Below are 22,572 nucleotides of genomic sequence, written 5' to 3' on the forward strand. Positions count from 1 at the left end.
TGTCCCCGAACAATTTAAAAGTACTTTTTCAGTTAATCCATAATATTTTTTCAATAAAATCTCACCATGGCACAAGTCCCACATAGCAATCTTGAGTTTCTATATACCTTTTGAAACTTTCCGATCCTTTTTTTGTGTTCGATCTGTCCGCGGACAGTGCGCATGTCCGCGAACCGCGCACAAGCACCCCTATGAAAGACCATGCCCAAGAGCTTATTCCCATTGTGTTTCTGGCTATTCTTCAGAACACAGTGATTTTTGCTGCCACCTGCAGACTACACCATCATCGAGATGGCATCCTTGGCTGCTGAACTGCCACTTGGTGCTGCACCTGCTTCAGCACCACCCCCACCCCCTCCACCACCACCTCCCCAAGGGCCTGAAGAGGGGAACAGGAGTGAGGATGCGGAGGAGGAAGAAGAGGATGATGAGAATGAGGTAGAGGAAAACCCTACTACCCGCACTCGGCGTGAGTCTTGGGTGTGGCGGTTATTTACCATTCATGGTAATGTTCCTAAGGCTCGTGCGAACTGTGTTACCTGCAATGAGTGAAAAATGATATTCAGTCACTGGAAGTACGGTAAGTACAGCTTTGGGACCACTACTATGAAGCGACACATGAGGTCATTTCACTCTGGGGCTATTCGCAGGGTTGTACCTTGCGAAGAACGTAGCAGGTTGATTTCCTCTACTTCATCCTCTGTTTCTGATCCTGTCACCACAAGGACCACCTCTGTGGGACAGCGTCTTCCTCAAGCTGCCTCACAGGCCATACAGAATGCTGATGACCCTTACCTCTCGAGGGTCACAGTTGTATGTATGTACTGTGACACAGTGCTCTGCAGGGGGGAGGGACTTCGGAGTGCTTTTGAGACTATTGTCTCAGAGCACGAGAAGACCTGCTCACTACCCAAATAAAACCCACTCTACATCTTCCTCTCTCAGCTCACCCATTCTTATCCCTGTGGTTGGTGTCCCCCCTTTACCCTCCTTTACCCTCCTCTCCTAGTGTGTCGTGTCTGAAAAACCAAAAAAAATACAAAATTACAAAAATCAAAAAACAATAAGGCTCTTTTCAGAGCCGCCTTTCCCAGTTAAAAAATAGAAGTGAAAATAAATGAAGCAGGGCTCTTTGTATTTTTAGAAGTCCGCGGACAGTTTGCGAACATTAAAAAAATTGGGTTGCTACTCCATCACAAATATTGTAATTTTCTCTGGAAAGAAGTGGTGGCTCTGAAAAGAGCCTTTGCGTGGTGTTTGTAAGTCAAAAATTGTAAATGCTTAACATCTACTTCAAAATCGTTGTTGTAATTCCAAAAAAGGTCGCAATGCATTTTGTACATTTCTCAGAAAAATCTGATTGCCAGCATAAGTAAGATGGACTCCATCTCTGCGAAAAATGTATGTACTACAAAACATTATATTTTCATTGTGAAAAGAAGACATGCCAAAATCTCTTAGAAAGGCACAAACAGCCTTATTAACATTGCGCCTTGCTTTTTCCATTTGTGGACCAAATGAAGAAGAACGAAGCCACATTTTTCTCTGCGCAATCCGTGAAAATATCACTTGAGAATTAGGAAACATGTCCATAACCTTCCTAAGTCCTTCTTTCATAGCAAATTGCAAAAAAATTCCAGTCACATGTCCTAAACTGTTCCCTCCACAATGAATTACAATTATGTCTGGATGTTGCTCTGTCTCCAAAGTAGCACAGAGAGATAGCAAGTCCAACCACTTCATTCCACGTACTCCATGCCAGTGTACTTCCACATGTGGGAATCCAAGATTTACAGCTACTCCACAGCTTTCTGCATGCATCTTCAACCAATGTATCCACGAATCTCCTAAAATCCAAACAATCTGTTTTCTGAAACACACAGCCATAGCTATCTTTTGTTCTCTCAGCAAAAAGAGTATCTGAGAAAATCTCTCCTGGCACAACACACCCACCAAACTTTCCTGACCAATCCCTTTCAGTGCTTATTCTCATTTGCATGACTTCTGAACCCAAAAATCCCCGGATGTAACTCCCGATGTCCGCGAACTACCACCATGTCCGCGGACATATCGTAACATGAACAGCCCTTCTACCATTTCCATTACACTCTCTCTGCCTTTCCCTCATTGGATGTACCTCAGAAATCACATGACCATGCACCAATCACATTCAAGACCTCTACATCTAACTGCATCATCATAGATCAGCACTGCAAATGTACTCTGAATCTCTCTGAGTACAAGTGTCATATCATTGGCAAGCAGCATCTACCAGAAATACTGTACAAGTCTTCAAGATTTCTACTTGCAGCTCCATGCATATCCATATGCATGAACACACATTTCAGGTATGCATATTTTCTGTATAGTAGATGAACACATTTTCAAACAGACTTTTACCTTGTAAAATCTGTAAAATGAATTTACTGTACTTTTTTCAATTTCCTAAAATCAACTATCACTTATAAACCTTTATACTATTTACTTTCTTTATACACACACACTCAAATCATGTTAAACTAACATTTTTTAAATGAAATATATAGACTACATATATTCAAACAAAATTGCATGCAAACACAATCTATGTTTAAACCTTTATAAAAATACTTATACAATTTCATATTTTTTGTTTTTATTTATTTATTTACTTAATTACTTTAAATTAGACATGACATTGAGGCGCTATTACCTAGAACAGTTTACTTACAGAAATAGTGGCATTCACTAATATATTATAAATTTCACAAGACATAGTAAAGATATGTTTTTTTGCTACAGTTAGTCATTCAATACAATTTGTTCATTAAGAACATATCATATGTACTGAACTGGTGCAATGTATCTTATGTAAATAAATTAGTTTAATGGTTTTAAAGAAGGCACTGAGGATTTCAATTAAAAAAATCAATATCTAAATTAAAAACAGTGCTATATACAAACAAAGTTACTAATTTGAAGCTTTTACAATTGCAGTGAAGACCAGTTTCCTGAAAAGAAGCAGCCAAATTCGAAGAAGAAAGAAAAACTAAGATATTACCTGTTAATTTAAAAAAAAGTAAGAAAAATATCACCATAATATTTGTATTATTAATCATATATACTATAACGTTAATATGAGCTATTTCGGTTTCTAAAAATAGAGATTCTGTACCATTTTGTCCAAAAATGTCCATGTCTTAAACAGCGATTTACATCCAGAATGGCCCACAAATTTCTATTTTTGGACACACAAATTACCCAACTGAACCACTACAATTTTCATATTATAGAACTAACAACTGTTTTAATTGTATACATTAGATTTACTATTTGTACTTTTCCACACCACTAGCTTACTTTTTTTTTGTCATCTGAACCCCAGTTTAGTAACACATAAATTCAAGAATACCTATCCCTACTAGTTTTAGTTCCCAATGCACAATCACACATCATTACATACATCTTTATCATCTTACTCAAACACTCATGCACACAGCACACATACATTCTAGAACACCCCAACCCATATCTTCTTTATTTTTTTCAACAGACCCTAAAGAATGCCTACCAAAAGTCAAGTTCGTAGAAAGCAACGCAAAAGTAGAGCAAATGAAAATAAAGGTGTCCAACATAAGCATCCATCTCTAGCAGAATTTGTAAAAAAAAGTTGAAACAAAACAGCTAATACAATCATTTAGTGAAACACAAGAAGTTTCACGTACAACAACTTCGCTTCCTCTATCAAAATATAAAACAAACCAAAAAACAATTAACAGAAAATCAGCTATCAGTACAGATAAAACTACTTCTTCAAATTTTAATATAGTGCAAAGTAAGCATACCAAGAAAAGTATTTTAGCCAAAATATACCGTCACAAAGTCCTTCAAAATCTTATAAAAACAGGAGAGAAATCAGGTTCAAAGCTTAAAACCTGTCGTAGGAAATTAATCTTAGAAGCATATCACATCCATAGAGTCAAACATTTCAACTATGATCTATGGGAAACTTTTAATGTCCGCGAACAATGTGAGTGTTCTTAGAACACTTTGAACTTGCCAGCGAACAATACGGACACCGTTTTCAGGACACCCCCTACGAACATTTCAGAACAACGCGATAGTTCTTAGAACACTTTCAACTTAACAACGAACAATACGGACAGCGTCCTAAGGACACCCCCTACGAACATTCCAGGATACCGGGAGTGTTCTCAAAAACGTCTTCAGAACACCACCATCTTGTTTATTTGCGAACATTTCAGGACACCGCGAGTGTTCTTAGGACACATTCAACTTGACAGAGAACAATACGGACAGCGTCCTCAGGACACCCCCTACGAACATTCCAGGACACCGGGAGTGTTCTTAGAAGCTTCTTCAGAACACCACCATCTTGTTTATTTGCAAACATTTCAGGACACCGCGAGTGTTCTTAGGACACATTCAACTTGACAGAGAACAATACGGAGAGCGTCCTCAGGACACCCCCTACGAACTCTCACCGGACACCGCGAGTGTTCTTAGAAGCGTCTTCAGAACACCACCATCTTGTTTATTTGCGAACATTTCAGGACACCGCAAGTGTTCTTAGGACACATTCAACTTGACAGAGAACAATACGGACAGCGTCCTCAGGACACCCCCTACGAACACTCCCCGGACACCGCGATTGTTCTTAGAAGCGTCTTCAGAACACCCCCATTTTGTTTATTTGCGCACATTTCAGGACACCGCGGGTGTTCTTAGAACACATTCAACTTGACAGAGAACAATACGGACAGCGTCCTCAGGACACCCCCTACGAACATTTCAGGACACCGGGAGTGTTCTCAAAAACGTCTTCAGAACACCCACATTTTGTTTATTTGCGAACATTTCAGGACACCGCGGGTGTTCTTAGAACACATTCAACTTGACAGAGAACAATACGGACAGCGTCCTCAGGACACCCCCTACGAACACTCCCCGGACACCGCAAGTGTTCTTAGAACAGTAGTTTCACTTTGCTTGCAAACAAAACGGACACATATTGAGTCCTTATAACACCCCCAGTCAGTTTATTTAGAACATTTCAGAACACCCGTGATGTCTGCAAACAAATCGAACACAAAAAGAATGTCTAACGCATAAAAAACACAACTTTCATCCTATCTCATACACTCCCACCCTCCCCAAACACTCCTACACACCAACACACTCTACTAAATACACATTTTGAACAAAGTTTCACCGCGCTGTCCGCGGACATCCGCGAATCCAAGATGGCGGGCGCTACAAAAATCTGACGCGCTTCACGCTCCACGCCGTCCAATCAGCGAACACGTTGCATGTCCGCGAACATCACGCAAGACGATTGGCCAATCAGGACACTGTCCGCGGAGCGAACAGGGAAGTGTGTCCGCGAACCGAACACAGATATGACTAATTTTTTTTACCTACTTTTTGGTCATTTTAAAAAACACTACTGGACGGATTTTCACTAAATTTGCAAAAGCACGCGTTCGGGACCAAGCAGCTGCTCCTGGTCCAAATTTGGTGGAAATCCCTCCAGCGGTTTGGGCTGTAGGCGCAAGCAAAAAATGATTCCCATTCAGTCTATGGGAAAAAAAAAGTTTTGGGACCCCCCCTATAACTTTGCCCCCCTGGACGAATCCTCACCAAACTTTGCAAAAGAATTCAGAGTGACACAAATACTTTTTTTGCAAAGTTTGGTGAGGATCCGTCCAGGGAGAGCGAAGTTATAAGCCACCCAAAAAGTGCTCTTCCTATGGAAACAGCAACTTAACCATAACTACATGGCCACTACCGTGGCCATATATATATATATATATATATATATATATATACATATATATATATATATATATATATATACATATATATATATATATATATATATATATATATATATATATATATATATATATATATATATACATATATACAAATATATATAAAGATGCACTAGCAAAAACCTATGAAATTCAATGGAAAAACATTGTTACAGGGACGTTATGGTTACATGTAAAACCGAGAAAAAAAATGAAACTCGACTGTTATGGTAAGATAAGCAACCATAACTCATGCAACCAGTGTGCGCTGCAAGGACTAACACCCATGACATCAAAGATGCCATCACAAAACTCATTCATGACATCACATGTGCATTTTGTTTTAATAGGAAGCCTCCACAAGGGAGTGTTATTGTAATGGTGGCAGAAAACTATCAACGATTATTGGAAGAACTATCATGAGAGAAGTAGGTCATGGAGAATGCATTGCTGTACACAGCATTGTATTATACACTTCTTCACTGTTCATGAAGGAACTCATGTACAAACGTAGCCATTGTCTGCACCATGCCTCATGGAAGTGTAACCTTCCAAATCTTTCAGGTTACATAGTGAAATCATGAATGCATTCGTTTTAGAGTGTCGTGTACCGTGAAACATGTAAGAAGTAGCTACCATTGCCTTTATAAATACATAATTGCACTACTGCACAGAAGCCATAAAGACACCACAATGCATGCAAACATGACCAGATACAAGGGAATTAAAGTAAGCTAAAAAGGAGCATTATTACCAGACACTGTTCATAACATAACTGATTATCTTCATGCACAAAAACCAGTGCTGTGTTTTACACTTTCCTCGTCCCCTATATTTATGTGTTATAAGATGTGAGTGAAGTGTGAGGAAAGTAGTGAAAGAACATATGAGAAGGGTGCCGTACACAAATATAGAACCTTTCCAATTGTTTGTTCCTGACTGTTAGTGAAGAAACGCACCTGACCTACTTATGGTAGTGAACAAAACAGAGGGAGCCACACATGTGATGCCATCAGTGATGTCATGAATGAGAATTGTGATGGCATCTTTGATATAATGGGTGTTAGTCCTTGCAGTGCACACTTGTGGTACGAGTTATGGTGCTTAGCTTACCATAACTGTCGAATATCAGGTTTTTTTTGGTTTACCTGTAACCATAACGTCCATTGAATTTTATAGGTTTTTGCTAGTGCAACTTAACCACAAAAGTCCCTTTAACAATGCTTTTGTTAGTGAATTACATAGGTTTTTAGTAGGGCACTGTAAGCAAAACGTGGTCTTAGCATGGCATTTTCTGTAAAGAGGATAAGCATTTGGTACGGCAACATAACCATAACGTCCCGTAAACAATGGTTTGTTACTGATTCCTTGGCTGCCTTTATGATAAATGTGTGGAAAGGGCAAATTGTCTTGTGTATGTATGCATTTGCCCTACCCCTTACTTTTCCGAATAGTGTTGGTGTATTGTACCAATTACAGATGTACATAGTAAATGTTGGCTATTGTGTCAGTAGCCTCTCTTTTTGTGTTAACAGTGCATGATAAATGTGTGCCGCACACTAATGGCCGAGATGTCTACACATGAGCAATATGAACATTTCCTAGGAAGACTGCACCTGGATGGTGTATGTGCAATCACACTGCAAGTATCTGTATGACTCCATAGGTGGATGCATGTCCCCATCTTCGAATGCACTTTTAAGTAGTTGTGGAAGCACACGTGTTTCCGTTCCACACCTACACCCATGCATAGTTCATCCACTATATGCTGGTAACAGCGCCCCTGGCAAAGCTGGTGCACCTTCCTCATGCACATACTAGTGCATGTAAAGGCAGTAAGGAAAAAGCAGAATATTCAGAGTGCAAACAACCTTAATGGTGGTTAGAAAATCACTGTAGCTGGATGGGTCGCACAGAATAGGTGGCTTCCTGCTGCGCGTAATGAAGCTGTGTTTCGCGTTTTTGTAAACATTCTTGTATTCCCCCATGTAAGTATATCCGTGAATGCTACCCCTAACAGTAATGGCGTAGAATAAAGTGTCTGTACTGCATGAAACGACAAATGAAATCAAAGCGCAAGGGACCAGTTGGCAGGCTACCGCCCTTCCAACAATTCCGTATAGTAGTTTCATGTACAGCATTTCCCACATCTGCTGCCTGCAACAAGAGGGGCACTCCTGTAGGGCAGCAGAGCTACAGACCCTTACACTGCAAAGGGCATTGTATTGTGCATGTACTGCAACGCACTACTGTAAAAAGGGGAGGTACTTGGAAGTACATGGGAATGGTCCTTACGGGAGCATTACAATGACTGGCGCCTATGTAGTTGAGTGCCACCCAATAGTTCCATCTCCCGGCACGCCCCCTATAGTATGCAGGCAGGGTCTGGCCCTTCTGTATTGGTCCTTTCCTGCTGTTCCTTCTGTGGCATTAGTGAGAACAGCATAATAAAGGAAAATGAACTGGGAAAGGATAAAAGGTAAATAAAGAAAGCACCTTTTACAGATCAACAACGGAATGGCCAATGCATGCATGCAGGGCGGGAGGCATGGGAGTGTGGTAAACACTATAGTTCAATCGGTTAGAAAGGGGGTCGCTGTGCAAAGAGGTTTCGTTACATGTTGCAGAGCGTTTTCAAGAAAGTCAGTGCACAGCACTTAGTACAAAAAAATATCACTACTTTCAAGAAGGGCACCAAGCCAAGTTAGATGGGTTGTGCAGAATTCCGGATGGCTGGCATAGTAAGATGAACGCTATAGGTGGGTAAAAGTATTTGTGCTGTGAAACGTCATATTCCCAAGGGCGAAGTATGTCATTGGCACATATCGAACAAAGGCAGAAATACACTTCTTTGCAATGAACCGCGATTTCAGCATTCATGGACCAAATAGAAAATGACGCTCCCACACCGGTGGCTGCATAATGTGGTAGAAACGTATGCAAGAGATTGGAAACAAACGCATGAACTGGACAAGTGCCTCCTTCATCGCAAATGGCATTGAAACTCATGTAACATACAGTGCAATTTTCCCTGCACAATCAACAACGATAATATCGCCATGATTGCTTGTCACCAAAGTGTCACACAGAGAAACCAAAATCAGGCACTTCATTGTAGCTACTCCATAGCACTACACATGCACATCATAGATTACAAAATGGATAGCCACTGCACAGTGTTTTCCATTCACTTTCAGTCAATGTATGTCGGAATCCCCTAAAACCTGCATGCTCTGCCTCGTGAAAAACACAGCCATAGCTTCACCCTCTTGATTTCTGTCCACAAATACACTGTGTTGCACAGTCTGTCCGTACACTCCACACCCACAAACTTTATTGTCCAATTGCGTAGTCTCTGCAGGCCCATTTCTATGGGTGTCGTCTGCAAAAGGGGTGTATGTAACACGTGCCACCCTGCAACTATCATGATATTCGCTGACTTTTCGTGCTGGGCACGCGCAGGAGTCGGGGAATAACATTTGACCCATAGAAACACTGTTTTTTCTGTTTTCATATGTAAATGTGTGTTTTCAACATTAACTCACATTCTTACAATAGACTCTTCAGTGCTGTGTGTAGATTGCAAAACAACACTTCATTGCCACTGTACGACAAAAACATGGCATTTGTCATGCAAAGGTGTATGTATCACAAACCAATGTTCTCATTCTCTCACTAGAACATCCCAGCAGCACTTAAGAAGTCAAACATGCTTCTGTTGAGGAGACCCCTTCCGACCTCAGGAATTATTGGAATACTTCCACACTATTCTCGGGGTATACATGAGAAAAGCACCTTGGCAGTAGGAAAGATGTGCTGCACTGCTTTCATCAAAATCTTAAGTTGACGCAGCACACTGGAACAAGGCATTTAACCCATAAAGTGCACGATCGCTACATGTACAGTTGAAGAGGAGGCCATGAGTCGACATTCTACAAGCAGTCTTCCGAAACAGTACGCTTTGACACTACACCACAAAGCGTCCACTCCCTCTGAACTGAAATTGCCAGACAAGTCTTCTTGGAGGGCATACACACAGAGATCTTCCACAAAGCCATCACCCACGACGAAAACTGTGTGTCTTGCCATGTTTGTTTGTTTCTTTGTTTGATTGTTTGTTCATTTGTTTGTTTTAATATTTGCAATGTGCGCCAGACCCAAGGGTATCAGGGCGCAGAAGGCAGTAAGGATATTTTCAGCTCGGTTACATTGCTGTAGAGTAATATACAATAGAAAATATACATGTAAATACAGAGAGACCTATATACAGAAAATGCAGGTCATATGTACAGAGGATACGAGATATAGTATCCATGTGCTGAGTTTCATCAGAAGTTAGAATGTATCCATATGTACCAGAGTAGAGTAAAACTCGTAATTATAGATGAGGGTGTGTTAGAGGTCGTTTTCCTTGAACCAGAGGATGTAATTACGCCTGAAGTGTGGGTATGTTTGGGGAGCTCTTATGGTAGGGGGGAGAAAGTTCCAGTGTTGTGCGGCTTTCACCTGAAAGCTGGTACCTCCAGTTTTGGAACATTTGTATCTGGGCACTGTAAGGGTGTTGGAGTTGGCTGTTCTGGTGAGGCGGTTGGGGGAGTATCTTGTGAATCTGTCAATGAGGTAATGCGGAGCAGTGTTATTGAGGCATTTATGTATGAGTGATGCTACTTTTAGCGCAATTTTGTCTTTGGTCGATAGCCAATTGTGAGCTCTCCTTAAGTCAGAGATATGCTCTTTTTTGGGAAAACTCAATGCAGCTCTGAGAGCGTTATTTTGTAAGATCTGGATTCTGTTTGTGATGTATTTGTTGGCTCCTAGATAAAGGGCACTACAGTAATCTAACTTTGAGAGAATAAGGGCTCTGACAAGGGTAGTACAGCTGTTTGAGGAGCGGAAGGAGTTTGGCTGCTCTGATTAGTTTACATGTGTAGGCTGTAGATGAGGCCATGGAGCTGACCTGTTTTTTAAAGGAGAGGGTAGAATTTAGGTAAAAGCCTAGCGTTTTTACTTCCTTGGCTACCTTGATGATGTTTCCGTCAATGGTAAAGCTTGAGTAGCTGTGAGCTAGGTTGTTGATGTTGGGGGGTGTGCCAAGGATGATGAGCTCAGTCTTGTCATCATTCAGGCATAGACCGTGCAAGGCCATCCATGCATGAAAGATGAGGTACACCCTGTTCACCACGGCCAAATCCTTGTCATAATCTCCCGTCAGCGGTATGAGGATCTGGGTATCATCCGCATAGTTAGTGTAGGTGATACCCAGACCATCAAGATCATCGAAAAGGGGCTTAGTGAAAATGTTGTACAGAGTGGGGGAGACACAGGATCCATGAGGCACACCACAGGTGATGATGGGGTCGGCCGCTGAGGATGTGGAAAAGACATGCATTGTCCTATTGCTGAGGAACGATTGTATCCAGCCTATCACTTCCTGTGAAAATTGGGCTGCAGAGTATAGGTGGGTGCCGAGTATGGTATGACAGCTGCAGTACACAAAGTAATGGGGAAAGTGAATGCCTCCCTTTCCTGTGATGCACGCCCAAAGTACATGATTGGCCAAAGGCCATAGTCCCATTTCCATTGGCGGGCATACTGACAAGCGCAGAATGTGGCACGTGCCTTTCTCCAAATACTGTCAGGGCCGCGCCCCAGCAAAGCAGGAGGAGTCCTTCTTCCTATTGTTGCGCTTTCCTCTGACGCACACCCTGAGCACCACCTGATAGGACAATCGCTATAGTCCCATTTCCATAGGCCAGCATGGTGAGGAGCATTGAATGTGGCTTGTGCGGGTCCCCAAGTACATCAAGGGCCAGTCCCCAGTAGAGCAGGAGTCCCTCGTCCTACTGCTGCACATCTTAAGCAGCTCATTGGACAATGCCCATAGTTATATTTTCGTGGCCACCACCTGCAAAATTCACGGATGTGGCTTTCGTGCTGCGTGCGGGTGCGGGGGAATAACTTGCAACCAGGGCAGGGGAGTTAGTGGTAAGGGGCGACTCTGAAAAGAGTATGTTGTTTTTTTTGTTTAGATGCTCCGACAGAAACACCTTTTTTGTCTGTTTTTAGTAGCTTTTGTGTTTTCTTCTGCTCACACCAGTACAGTAAAATGTTCACCGTATCCTGCAGACGAGCAAAGTTAACTGCATTGCCAATGGGTGGCAACAAAATGCCATTTTCTTGGAAAAACTCTGCATTTCCACAAGCAATGAGGTCATTGTTGTAAAAGAACATTCCACGAGCGGACAAAAAAGTGTACATGCTTCTGTTGATGAGACACCTTCCTGAATCTGGCTCGGAACAACATCCATGAGTGGTGGCCTATACTCTTTGCAGTATTATAGATGAGAAAAGCACCTTGGCGGTGGGAAAAAGTATCCTCACTACATCCAGCAACCTCTTCAGCCTACGGAACAAATCTAAGCAAGTCAGGTAACCCATATGCATGCCGCCGTAATGGATGACAATGACATCTACTACTGGAAACATGGTGAGGTCTTTGCAAAGTGCATGCATATCAAAGGAATTGCACTCATACACAGTGTTCCACAATGCGTCCAAGGCATAAAGGCATTGATGGAGTTCGAGAAAGAGAAGATCAAGAGAAGAAAGAAAGAGAGGAAAGGGAAGAGCAAGAGAAGAAAGGGAAAGAAAAAGAGAGATTATACAAAGAAGAAAAGGACAAAGAATGCAAGCAAAGGGAGGAACGGAAAAGATGTGAAATGAGAAAAGAAAAGGAGAGTGCCATGATTCCTGCCCCTCATGTCCCCAGGCTGGAGCCAGGCCACGATCACCTACATGGCCCTCAAGGGCCTCTCCATCCCTCCAAAGACCCACTTGGAGTCAGACCTGGCGCTTGTGGCACCAGACTCACTCACTCCCATAGGACAATATTGGGGATTGGGCTTGCAGTGCATTTATGGGGACAAGATGGAAGCCCCCACATATTTTGGTTCCCAGAACTGCATGTGCGGTCTAGTCTTTTGGGTGTGGTTCAGCCCAGAGACACCTGGGATACCCAGAGACTATTTAAGCCACACCCAGGCTAAGAAACATGCTTTGCGTTTTCTGCACCTGCAGCGTGACACTCACCGTGTTCGGATCGGTCTCCAGGGGGCCTGCATCTTTCTTCTGCGCTCAGCTCCTGCAAGAACAAGAACACCGTTAGGAACAGCCTTACCTTGCGGCGCTTCTGCCCATCATTCATCGCTCCTTTTCTTCTGCGGGCATCTTCGACGGTGTCATTCCCATCCCGGCATGCCGCTTCCTAAGGAAAAGGGAAAAGAACAGAAAAAAGGCATTAGTAAGCATTCTGCAAATCTTTGCTTATTTTTAAATACTGTACGAGCTTCAAAAACTAACCTGAATCCCAGCCGCTCTGGGGGAACTCTGTCTCCGGAACTTCTCATCCATCTGCAAGAGGGAAAAGACACTCCAGGTTAGCGTGGAAACATCTAGAGCTGCCGCATACCGCGCTTACCCACTGCATGTGTTCTTCATAACCGGCATCCACGCTGAAAACGTCGCGGCACCTAAAAGAGACAGAAAAAGAACTCAGTTCAATGCAAATACGAAAGGGGTGCATCGCACATTGCACTCTCACTCACCTTCAGTGCTACTCATCTCAGCAGCACGCCGCCATCCCCGGACGCCGGCCATCATCTAAGGAAGGAAAGGAACGAAGTTAGAGAACTGTTCAAAAGACTCATTATACTTACCTGTCGGACTCTTGCCAGTGAAGTAACTAGACAGCAACGAGCCTGCATCAATCAACGCGCCCCTGCACTGAAAGCAGGACGGAGAGCACACTATCCAAGAAAACAAGGTGAGCTGGGATGAAAGGGAAGGGTTGGACCCCGGGGAAGAAGGGGTTCAAGCACACAGAGACAATAGAGAGTTAAACTCTACCAATCCTGTGTTTCCGGCCCAGTCTCCAGTTGAATAGCCTCCAGGGAAGGGTTCAAGGTTGTAAGAGGTCAGAACAGGCTGAGTGACGTCCCCCGTGGATACTAGCTGAGCGTTACAGAGAGATTACAAAAAGAGAAATAAAAAGAGGCAGAAGCCCAAAGATTGAAAGTACATAGGTTGCAAAGAAGGGGGGAGGAAGACTAGTTAAGAGAAATAAGGAGATGAGAGGAAGAAATTAACCAAAGTAGGGGATTAAAAGATGACAAGATTGAATATTTATGCCGTAGGAGCATAGTGCCCATAGAAGCACAAAAACGATTGGAAGAATAGTTTCACTACAGCCCCGAAGGAGCTGCAAGGAATGCTGCAAAGAGCATGGGCTGGTGGGCAGGGCACAGAAGACATAGAGCAGAGGCTTGGGAAACTATATAAGCAAATGATGGATAGAGGAAGGTGTGGAACTCAACAGAATACTGAAAGCTCCCGATTAAAGGGAACTGAAGGTAGATCAGGAGATGTCATAACAGATGATCATAGAACAATGTCCTTAAGTAGGTTAGATCTTGATGATATAGAAGAAGATAAGAGTCATACAGTTGGGGCCTAATAATGTCAGATGAATAAAGGAAGCAAAATGAGAAAGCACAAAGAAAAGGCGCATATGGATTTTCAAGAGAATCAAGCGTATATAGAGGGGTAAAATGGTCAGATTTAGAGGACCCATAGAAAAAATATCAGAACCAACACCATATACTGAATAACCGCAAGTACAATCATGCAGAACAGGGAATAGATCACCACCTTATGTAAACAGGTTAATGGCATTGCAAGGACAGAAACAAGCAGGTGAGGAAAACGCTACCTGGAATACAAGAAGTGTGGGAGGGTATGATTATGAATCAGGATTATCACAATTCCCACTATTAGAGAAGGGGGGGTGACCACAATATATTCCATGGGCCCAAATGGATAAGAAGAATTGAAAGTGCACACTACCAAGTTTAACTTCTGGTGCGGCAAAGTGGATTTCTGAATAAGAGAAAAGAACGTCAGGAGCGACTTTAGCCATAGGTGACATTAAAGGCCTATTATCTGGTATCCTAGGGGAGAGATCTGATGACATTTGAATAAGAGCAGGATATCCGAAATGTCACTGCACAAAACACAATGCATGATGGAGCTCCATTTAATAATTGTAGAACAGATTTATGGAGATCACTCAGTGTACAATATCCTGATACATCAGATATTGGGGCAATAATGACTCGGAAAATGGGAGAGGATGAAGACCCCATTGCCGTTATTCAGGAGATTCAGGATAGATGGAATTTGGTGACACATGAATCCTAGGATTAGACGGTAGCATTATTTTACCACATTTTATGTCAAGGGCTGCCAGAGCTGGTGCAACGTCAGCTAAACAAGCAAGTGGGAATGGAAGCAAAGCCATGGCTGGAGATACAATTGGCAATTGTGGATTACTGTACAATATTTAGGGAGAAAGATAAAAAGAAAGCTGAGAGTAGGAAACAGGAAGCAGTGAAGCTGTTGCAGACAAAATTATCAAAATATGGCATAGAAGAAGCTTCATCGACAAGTAATGAGAGAGTGACAGCACTAACAGTGCAGTTACCATAGCAGGATATGCCATGGATCTGAACAGGTATCATTTTATGCCGAGATGCAGAGGGAATGGGCCTTGAGGAGGCAGAAAAGGTGTATTGCAAAACTCTCAAGGAGGGGGAGGATTTATTGGTGGACAGCCACTGCAGGAGGGGTGATGGGATATGTTCCACAGTATAATACAGCTTCACAAGGATATTATGCCCAAAATCACATGCAAACTCAGATATATACACCGCAATCACAGGAAATACATGTCCCAATGCAGATGCAGTCAACACAAGGGCAACAACAGCAAGTACCTATGCAGACGCAACAGGCACCGACCCATCAAGTACAAAATATTCCAATGCAACAGGCAGGTGCATCACAATGGCACATGGATACGGAGCCACGCAAGTAGCTGCACCCAAATTGGGGAGTGTGACTGTGGTCAGGGGAAATCCTTTCGCATTTACGGGGATGGATTTGTATCCACAACAGGACAGCCCACAGAAGGACTTCATGTGTTCAGTACTATCTGTAACACCAGCCCCCCAAGAAGAACCAAAGGTCAAGGTGATGATAGGAGGAAAGGAGGCAAGACATTTATATTTCTTGTGGACACTGGAGCAACTCGTTTCTGTGTCTGTGAGGGAAATAGCCAATGTCAGGCAATGCCATGAATACGCAGGGATTTTCTAGGGTGATCAATTTAGTTCCATTTGCAGACAAATTACCAATTTCTATAAGTGAAAACAACATGTCTATGCTATTATTATTCTCTAGACATACAAAAGTAAAGATACTCGGGCGTGACTTGATGACGAACCTTAACATGACAACGGGCCTCATTACACGGTAGGCGGTAGCCATGGCGCTATTACCGCCATGGCTACGCCCTTACTGCATTCCGGGTCCGGGTTCCCGGAATAGGGACTTACCAGGTCATTCTGACCCTGGAGGACCCGCTAAGTCCCCATTCCGGGAACCATTCCCCATTCCCATTTGAGCCCTCATAGGGCTCAATGGGAATGGGGAAGGAGCTAATAACGGTACCGCAATTTGCGGTACCTTTATTAGCTCTGAAGTCCCTTAGCGGGTCCCTTCCCTAACGCCTGGTAAAACCAGGCGTTAGGGGAGGAACTCGCTAAGGGACCTCATAGTAGGGCGGTAAGGGATTACTGGCAGCGGTGCCCTTACCGGTGCCGGTAATCCCTTACCACCTACCGTGTAATGAGGCCCAATATCTTTTACTGATAAAGGAATAGTGTGTTCTCCAGGGATACATTATATAAATGTAAGGGAGCTCATATTAGCAACAGAAACCTCTACGAGGTGTACCTCTAGATGTGGAAATGTTTTTTGTATGGAGTGACTGTCTTATTATCATGGTTGCCTAAAATGATCAGCTAGTTATTGAGAATACCTGATAAGCATTTGTTCAGGCCAGAGATTCCTATGGATGACGAGGAAGGGCAAATGATCCCTTTAGAACTAGAAGCAGCAATAGTCAGAGAAGAAAGGATGAAGGTTCATGGGAAAGATGAAGGAAGAAGGGAATGGCGAACAGTGATAGCCCTTGATGAAGGATATAGGTTAACAGATTTGACAGATGAAGAGCTATTTAGGGATGACACTTCAAATGATGAGTTAGAATGTTTTTTTAAATCTCACTTATTGGATCAAAATAGAGAACATAGTAACAGCACAGAGAATGTAATTGGTAAAAAAGAAGGCGCAGTTTTTTCAGGAAGACTTGGAAAAAGTAGCATTTGTCTTATGGACTACAAGTCCATATGACGTGGGACTATTGAAAGGAGTAGGAGCAGTTAAAATTGAGCTCAAACAGGAGCATTTCTGCCACATGCAAAACAGTATCCAATTATCCAGAGAAGCGGATGAAGATATATGCGAAACCATATCCACTTTTAATGAAGCAAGGCAATTTGGTACCATCTGATTCTCTGTGCATCACGGCTGTGTACCCAGTCAAAAAATCAACAGGGTCATGGAGATTTATCCAGGACCTTCACCCTCTAAACAATATATTAGAGGCAGAGTTTCCCTTAGTTCCAAATCCAGCAACAATAGTGTACAATGTTCCGTCAAAAGCAAAGTATTTCACTGTTGTAGATTTAAAAAATGCATTTTTCTCAATTCCGCTTCATTAAGACTCACAAGATTTGACTCCCTTTTCAAATAGAACAATCAGCCTGAAACATACTCATTTGCCCCAGGGGTATTGTGAGTCCTCGTCAATTTTTAACAGAGTCCTTCAGATAGACTTGCATAATGTTCAACTTCAAAGTACTATCATTCAATATGGTGATGACATTTTAGTGTGTAATGAGACAGAAGGAAAATGTAGAGAAGACTCTGTCAGACTTATGACTATACTGGGAGAGAAATGGTGCAAAGTAGATAAGGAGAAATTACAATAGTGTCAAGAAGAAGTAATGTGTATCGAACATTTGATCTCACACGGAGGGAAAAAAGTGATTTCTGAAAGGGCAGAGGCTATTATTATTTAAGGGCATGGGTCTTTGAGTACAGTACATATATTTGTCCACTTTTGAAAGGAGTCAAAAAGGCACAGATGGCTAAAAATAAATTAATATTGACAGTAGAGATGACTGAAGGATTTCATCAATTTAAAAAGGCCATCAGCACAGCTCCTGTGTTAGGGATTCCAAATTATATTGAAGAGTTTTGCTTATTCTCTCATTCAAATGGAGAAGTCATGACAGCAGTGCTTACACAGAAATCAACATTAGGACATGGTCATAAACCATTAGCTTACTATAGTGGGATCTTAGATCCAATCATGAAAGGACATTATCCTTGTGAGCAATCTTTAGCGGCAGCTGCCTTTGCATTTGAAAAGGCCTCAAGTATAACCATGGGGTGTTCACTGACATTGTTTGGAGAGCATGCATTATTTGCAATTTTGGAGAAACCTAAACGTGCATTGATCACACAAAGTGCATCAGGGTATGAAGTAATTATCTCAAACCCCTGCAATAAAAATTGTTAGGTGTAGCACAGTGAATCCAGCAAAATTTATAGCTGAACCATTGGGAGAAGATGATGAGGTGCATGACTGTACCACGTATACTGAATGTTATGATGATATTCCCTGAGTTTGATAAAATGCTTTAGGAAGGGGGTCATGGCTTTCCTTGATGGGTCATGGAGAATTGTTCAAAAGATGGGCCTGAGACATAAAGGATCGGCAGTGTTAAAACTGAACTGAGGGTAACGTTGAAGTAATGATTAACAGGGGATTGTCCCCAAATTACTCAGCACAGGCTGCAGAGTTAGCAATGCTTATTGATGCACAACTAAGCTTTGAGGCTGAGGAAGTGACAATGTTCTCTGACTCTGCCTATGTATTGTCAATTGTACACGCAGGCTTGTCACATTAGAAAAGGAGGGGCTTTCTCTGCAGTGCAACATGAATTATTAGAAAAACGTATTGAAGCATTTTGTTTGCCAGAGACCATAGCAATCATAAAATGTGCAGCCCATTCAAAGAGAACAGATATAAATACTCATGGGAATGAAGCTGCAGATTTGTAGGCCCAAAAACGAACCTATTACCCAACCACATTTGAGAATAAAGTAAAAAATGTAAGGCAGGCAACAGGGTGATGCATGTTGATTAAGGAAGGATTTAATATGCTGTCCATGGTACTGGTAAAGGATGAGCATTGCAGGAAGAAAAAGAGTTATGGAAAAAATGGGGATGTTCTCCACCTCCACTGAGGCAATTAGGAGACAGGATAGTTATGCCTCTAGAATTAATGAGGGTAGCATTGGAGCAGCTTCACTCCCAGCGCATGTGTTTTGAGAGAGTCTAGCTGCTACTATTGCTTAAGAATGGTTTGTAGCAAACCTATTTGAACATGTGGCACAGTTCATTATAAACTGTATTGCGTACCAGAATTTTACTGCAGGACACACTTTGCGAACAGTCAGAGGAGTAATCCTTATGGACCATTTCAGCATCTACATATCAATTATGTGGACATGCTGCAGACTTGGAATGGCTATGGATTTAGAAATGTGTTTTTCCGATTCCGGTGGCGAAAGTGAAAAATATAGTGGTCTATTTCTCTGCATCTCTGTCTATGGCATCACAGGTGAGTGCGGTATGTCAGTCTGGACACTTCTTGCTGAGGGTTTTCTTCAAGATTCTATCTTTTGTTCCATCTCCACTTCAGCCTTTACTTGTTGCTTCGCTTGTCTCCAGTAGGCTTGATTGTTGTAACGCTCGTTACCTGGCTCAGCCAGTTGGCCTTATCCATCGGTTGCAACTTTTGCAGAACCTAGCTGATCAGGTTGCCACTGTGACACCTTATGGTTCCCACATCAGTCTGGATCAGCGACGTCCCCACTGGCTTCCGGTGAAACAGCGTATAGTTTTCAAATCCCTCTGTTTGGTGCACCAGGCATATTATCGGGCATTGGCTGATTTCCTATGGGATACGTTCCAGCCTTATATTCCCCACTGGACTCTCCATTCCAGAAATGATCACCTGGTTTTGGTTCCTCAGTTCCGCCTTAGGAGAGATGGTGGCCGGGCCTTCTCTGTGGCAGCTGGTAACCTTTGGAATAGCCTTCCACTTAAACTTAAACAGATTGAGAACCATCTGGACTTTCGTCAACTACTTAAAACTGTCCTTTTCTTTAAAACTGTTGATGGCTGAGGCACTGCTGTGTTCGTCCTCGTGTAAAGATGCCCTTGGGTGAACGTGTGCACTACAAATTCAACTAACATAACATAATATATAGATACATGCTAGTTGTAGTATGTCCGTTTTCTAGATAGACCAAGGCGGGTCCATGCATGCACCCTGGTGCCGCATGTGCCAACAAGTTCCTTGTGCGTGAAGTATTTCCAAGATGGGATGTATGCAAAGGTTTGCGATCCGATAATGGATCGCACTTCGTAAATGAGCTATTCGAGAATATAGTTTTGTTATTAGGCATAACACATAAGTTATCCGCAAGCAAATGGAATTTGTGAAAATTAAATGGTCTCTTGAAGGAAAGGATAGCAAAATTGAAATTTACTTTAAAGAATGGATGGCTCCATTGCCTACCCCTTGCGCTGTATGTGCTGCAGAACCAGCCTGGCCTGGCACAGATCACCATCTGAATCCTCAGAAGTTGGTGACTGGACGCCTTATGAGAACACCTCTCACTCATAGTGTAGCAAGGGCCTTAGGTGGTGAAATGCTTGATTATTTGAAAGCAATGGCTGCAAGTGTTTCTTTTATGTCTCAACAGCTCCAGAACCGACGGGAGGGATCAAGGGGAAGCAAAAAGGACAATCAGCTCATTTATTTAGAAGAGACACTCAAGCCACTCAGACTGTATCGAGGGGACCAGGTGTTGGTGTGCAAATTTGTAGTTACCTGGAGTGCCCCCCCCCCGCTTTGAGGGCCTTCATGAAGTGGAGGAAGTATGCCCTACTGCTGTAAATCTATAAGTAAGGCAAGTGTGGGTACATGTACATGACATCAAACCCACAAAGGAGAAACCTTGACCTCTCCTGCAACTACACCTACTGAGCCAAGTGATGAATTTCTGCGTGTGCAGACCAGATCTAAGGCCAAAAGCCAAGACAAGGCAAGGGAAGAAGAAGGAATCCATTTAGATTAGGGTTTCTTAAGGACTTATGGACATGCAATGATCCAGGAACAACTTCCTTAGACTAGGATAAAAGAGACAATGGGACAAAAGCAGTAAGAGTCAGAAAAAAAGACAAATACTTTATTTCTCATGTAATAATAATAATAATAATAATAATAATAATAATAATAATAATAATAATAATAATAATAATAATAATTTGGCATTTATATAGCGCTACGAACCCTCAGGTATCTGAGCGCTGCATATTATTACCCACGGTGTGTGGTGGTCATTTATCGAGCTCAGAAGGATGAAAGGCTGAGTTTGGCCCCGCCGGGATTCGAACCTGCGTTAGCAGGCTCTGCAAGGATTTGAAAGCGAGCGCTCTACTCGCTGTGTTCACTTGACCTATTGTACACACATTCTTACTTGCTATTTTCACCTATATACTACAGTCTTATCCAACTTCAATAAGAAGACACACAGACATTATGACATTTCCCAGAAACCCGAAAAACAACACTATTATTTTAAGAATTACATTGGTGATTATTTCAGTTTTTGATATACATTCATGAATCAATAATCGATAAACTTGATATATTAACAATAATTGGAGGAATTTAAATGTTCCAAGAAGTAAGAAATGCACCTTCACGAAATGTACTGTACGTAGGATGATTAGTGGAGCTTTTTGTGGTATTTTGACTTTAACTGCTATCCACATTACATTGGCATTAATACATATTATAGGCAGTGATGAAAAAGAAAATAAGAAATCTATAACTATCCCCATTAAGAGTCCCAAAACCCCACTGATTTCGGATACTAAACAACATTTTTCTCAAATAAAGAGAGATGCAGAAAAAGATAATGAAAGTATAAATACAAATGTGCACAAATCAGCTCATTTAGCTAATAACCTATGGTGCCAGCATGTGAAAGAGGTGGAGAGAGAACATCAGAAGAAAGTTGTTATATCTTTTCCTTAATACCATATTCCATGAATTCGGCAAGAACATTTGTTTCAAGAGAAATGCCATCACCTGATGCAAAATGTATCAGTCACCTGGCAGCATGCATCACCAGAGGACAATTCGAAAGGAAAATGGCCAACTTTAGGATGGCGATCAAGACAGACTTTCCCATACGAAGATACATATGTGAAAACAAGGAGAATTGAGACTGGAATGGGGTGGACGAATTAAGAAACGTATGGATCCTTCCCAGTATGGAGAACAAATAAAACTGTTGGAATAAAAGAATGAATTGCTCAGACATGACTGAAAAATCAGGAGAGCCAGGATACATGGAAAGAAAACAGCTATTTGTGTATGGGCATGTAGCAATCAGTACTGGGTAGGAAGATGGACTAATATCATGCCCCACACCCTTATTGAAGAAGGAAGCAATCTGCAAGGTGCAAGAGGTGAATGATGAATTCCTGGAATCATGGGCCAAGTATGCAAAACCTCTAACCTGGGTTGACAACGAAGCAGGACCAGTGCATATATTACAATTGAAGAACGCACCAACCTGCTTCAAGAATGATGGCAAGGTTTGCGTTGGCAAGAATAAAGGTTGTGGAGAAATAATAGAAGTGCCATGA

The sequence above is a fragment of the Ambystoma mexicanum genome, chromosome 2p, assembly GCF_040938575.1.
Source record: "Ambystoma mexicanum isolate Mex_15411 chromosome 2p, UKY_AmexF1_1, whole genome shotgun sequence".
NCBI classification, from domain to species: Eukaryota; Metazoa; Chordata; class Amphibia; order Caudata; family Ambystomatidae; genus Ambystoma; species Ambystoma mexicanum.